We start from the raw sequence: 4905 nt of genomic DNA on the forward strand, positions 1-4905 counted from the left end.
TTTTTTTTTTTTAAAAAAACAGCTAAAAAAACAGCAATGTAGAGACTGGGTTTGTGAGTCCTGTGAGAGAGGATGAAGCAATTTCATGAGAAAGCACAGAAAACAGGATGACAGTTCTGCTTCAGATTTAGCACTAGATGGAAAGCTAACGAAGCTGAGACCAATGGTAGAACTGCATTCCTGCAGTGAGACTGTGGTGTGATTGCTGCCCTCCTGTTTTGGACAATAGCAGTCAGGGGTTTTTTCTTTATTTGGACTGTCCAGATTCAGCAACTGTGTCTCAGCACCAATAGTTTCAGTACCTCTAAAAGAAATGTTCAGATATACACCCTCAATCACTAGTCATTTCTAAAAATGTATTCTCAACAATTCAGGAACATGCAAGAGTCTCAATTACAAGAGTTATCACAGCTGAGACTAGAACATAGCTACAGGCTGTGGGAGTACCTAGTGTCCATAGCTATCAGCATAGCTATTCAACAAGAAGGGGAACTCAGTATGAAAAGACCAGTGTGAGAAGATAAACTCCAATATTTAGGTCCTGAAGATGAAAACAAAGAACAACATTAAGAGTACTGGTAAAACCAGACACACAGATACAGAAGACATTTTACTCCAGGAGAAAATGTACTGCAAACTTCAGTCATGACAAGTACATTATACTTACCTCAAAAATATTTTACTTCAGCAGCATGAAAATTTCTAATTGTTCTTATAGTTCTTTCTACAAACAAACTTATGGAGATTAAGTGTTGTTTGGAGTTTGTGGTCAAAGTGTTAGAAACAATCAGTTACACTTGTAAGTGTGAAAACCGAAAATGTTAGCATACAAACAGAAAAAGGAAAGCGTGTCTTTAATTAGCTATTTTGCATATAAAAGTCAAAACTGTGATACCTTATCACAAGATTAGAGACAGCATACAAGCAAAGACAATGCATTTAAAAGTGCTAAGGACATTATCACATTCTTCTATTTACTATCATGTTTTAATACAGCAAGATTTTATATAACTGGGAGAGAGCAAAAGAAAAACAAGCTTGCCTATATATAAGTAAGCAAGCCAACTCGTCTATGAACTCGGCCTCCAGCACCTCTACCCCTAGTAAGTGGAATTTGTTTCCTTCTACATCTACTGCCCAAACACTACTTGAAATTGTTTCTGTAAACACCAGGTGTTCAAAACAGTGGAAGCCTTTTCTGTCTCCATAATACCAGAACATGCTTGACAGCTTTCTGTGCACACACAGGCACAAAAGCATAAACTGTACTCTCCATCCTTCAGTTGCTTTCAGCTCCAACATTTTAAAGGGGCTCCAAGAGATGACAACTTGTTGTCTGTTTAAACAAAAAGACAGCATTCAAAGTCTACAGCAGGAAGCAGTCCCTCAGCTTTCCAAGAGTATACTTTTGGAAGAAACTCAGGCAAAATAATCTTTTGACTTAACTGGCAATAACAATTTCCCTTGAACAAAGAAGGACTTTGGAAAGATTTTTCCAGGCTAAAAGGTTGAGTAGGAAGTAACATGGCTTAAATTTCTACAATTACTTATGGAAGAAGTAAAAGGCATAATTAATATTTTTGTTCATAAAAAGAAGAAGAAATCAACAAGCTCGTGGCTCAAAAAGCTATAGCAATGAAGGATGTAAATCCATTTCATTTTCACATTAGGAATCCACAACCGGAATATTAGGCATTTACAGAGATTACTTACAGGGATTATAGGAAGGAAGAACGCAGACTATTCATCTCTTGGAAGACACATGGCAGAAAAATCTGGCTAGTTAACCAACTAATGGAGATGCTCCCCATTTTCCGAATTCAGAAAATCATCCATAATTATGCACACCAGAGTCCTTGGCTGAGACTGGGACCTGGGAATATATATGTCCATCAGATACCCTTTGTAGCAGCTGAAAAGAGTCTAGGTCCTACCAGAGAAGAACCAGCATGCACTAAACCTAAGAACAACTAGCATACAGCCTTCAGATGCAGGTGGAGCAGATATGAAAGCAAGTTTGGAAACTAAGATGAGATTTTGCATGCCTCCTCTAAGATCTGGAACAAAATCAGGAAGAAAACGGCTTTGGCCAACCCTAGTTTATTGTAATTACCTTGTTTGTATTGTGCTTTATCTTCCAGATGACCACCACACAGAGCTGAAGATATGAGAAACCTTCCCCTTTGGCAGCTGGAATATGCATAACAAGAAACCAGAAGACAGTCTGAATCTGCCAAAGAAATAGTGGCTTTTAGGTCTCAAAGAGAAGGAGAACACTTTCAAGGTACCCACAAATCCTGGAAGAGGACTCACAGAATTGCTCCACAGCTCTCATTTGTAATTCATCAGACTTCAGCAGCACTGGTTGTACAGTTATGTGTCTAGGATTCTTGAGAGGTAGAGAATAATCAAGGCAACCTGCTATTGAACAAGCCAGTTTCAATATCAGAACATTTACAGGCAGAGAAGAGGGGATCCCACACTATTTTTGTATGTTGATACAAAATGCATCGGTGGTACTGTCTGTCAGTACTATTATAATCCCTGGTAAAAAGAAGAAAAGTATTACAAATTTCATACACCTGTATGTGGACTTCTATCCTCAGGAGAGACCTTGCGTCATAGACTGTCCAAATGCCAGAGCCAAGAGAAGTGTACACAACTGATGACCTAGGCAGTGATCGAAGAAAACCGAACATCCCCTTGCTAAAACTGTGTGGGTTTTTCCACTACCTAATGAAAAATTGGCTCCTAAAGACTCTGTGTTCATCATGTCCATGGAGGTGCATAGTTCAAAGTCATATTTATATGATTGGAATTAAAACTTTCAAGGGAAGGGAATGCTTCTAAGTATGAATGGTTCTTCTGTGACATGAAAGAACAAGCCTTCACCTTCTGAACGATGGATCCTAACATTTGGAATTGATTCCAGGCACACAAGATCTGGTAGAAATGAAATCAGGATGGGTTGTTACATATATATCATGGTCTGCACTTCAGAGGAGCCTGTTACATAATGACCGTGAGTCTTTAAGAGTTAAGAAGTGCAAAATAGACCATGGAGTCTGTAAAACATTTCACCTGCCAGCTACCAAGATAAGGATAGAAAATAACTTAGTATAAGTAACTGCCACTGCAAGAACCTTTGATACTGATTTTCAAAGTAGCAGAAAGATTGCACTGCACAGTTCTGTACAAACAGTGATACTGGGCTGCAACAAAGTGAAGAAATTTCCTATGACATGGATTGTAATGTGGAAATAAATTAAGAGAGAAAAGTGAGTTAACCTTTTGAAATAATGGTATCATCATCATCATCATCATGAGCTTGAATTTGACAATAAAAGCATTAAACTGAAGTCTGAGTTGGCTCCCTTGCCTCTTTTCTTCTTTTGGTACTAGAAAATAAATACTGTAAAACTCCTCTTCTCTGATATAAAAGAGAAGACAATCTGTGGCTCCTAGATTATATGAGCAGCTACTTCATTTGGAAGTTCTACTGTGAAAGCAACAGCTATGGAGTACACAGACTCAAGTAAATACAGTGGAAAAGCAGACTACATTTTAAGTATCTTACATAAAACAGTGAAAGAAGCCACAGCATTTCAGGATCAGTCTATAAATGTATCCTTTCAAAATTCCATAAAGGTATTTTTTTGAATTTGAACTGCCATGGGATTGTCCTAGTAAAAGGAGTTTGGCATGGGAAACTCTGAGTCGGTAGAGCAAAATGGAGAAGGTAGAAAATGGAAGTATTTTAGCAGAAAGCTACAACTGAAAAAATGGAAACAACTGGAAGTGCCTAAAAGGGAAACATCACTATCACAGCAAACAGAACAGGGACAAAAAAAAAACCCCAGTATTGCTGTTTTTTTTTCTTTATTTTTTTATTATGCCCTTGGAAAAAGATTACCCAAGCACTTTTTCTGCTGACAGTCAAGCACGATATAATTAGACATAGAAAAGTAAATTTGATATGTGAAAATACAATGAGATTTTCTTCCTCTTTCAGCAACTTCTTCCAGCCAATTGAATACCCACATTGAGGAAGGAATACTGCATATTGCTAATATGCACAGATTTCAGGTCTGAGTGTCTATTTCAGTTGCTAATTCAGAACTGTAAGGAGTCTTGCATTTCTCTAACTCCCAAATTGGACTTGCAATGCTAGGTAATTCGTAACATGTTATTTGATTTTTTGCAGTAGATCGTAAAAGGAATAATTTTAAATAAAAGCTGAACCAATAAGCTGATAATTTGTTTCACACAGCTTTCAAATTCATCATATACTAGCATTCTACAGAATAGAAATACAAAATTATTATATGGTCAGTATCCAGAAAATGAAGAAATATTCTTTATTATCAGTATTCAAAACTGAAGTCTTCTTGCCACATCTTTGTGACAATGGCCATTTACCAATGTTAGAGAAACAGTTCTTGTTGTTTCACAGTATCTTTAGGGCACTACAACCTGGTGACGAGTTGAACTTGGCAAATGAGCGCTTCTTAGCTTGAGAGAAATCTAAGTGAACATGACAGAATTTACAGTTTTAGCTAAATTAGCAGCTCAAATATAATGAGCTAAAACATTACAGAAACCACAAACCAAACAAACTATAGTCTGTTCTCTAGCTGAGACTAACTTGGGTTTTCTAGACTTTTTTGGCAATGTCTGTAGGGCAGATGTCTGGTAGAAATAGAGACAAAAGCAATATGATAGAAGTAATCATGCCAGATGTCCAGAGCAAGCAATTATTCAAAATAAAATTAATCGATAGGAGATCTAAATCTTAAGGCACTGGTTACTCTTAGCACTTATACCCTAGCAATACTGACAGAGGTGAGACTAGTATGAATTTTAAAAGTAAAACCTATTATGTAGCTTTCCTCTCATACAAAGTCT

The sequence above is a fragment of the Tyto alba genome, unplaced genomic scaffold (assembly GCF_018691265.1).
Source record: "Tyto alba isolate M040663 unplaced genomic scaffold, T.alba_DEE_v4.0 Super-Scaffold_7, whole genome shotgun sequence".
Lineage (NCBI taxonomy): Eukaryota > Metazoa > Chordata > Aves > Strigiformes > Tytonidae > Tyto > Tyto alba.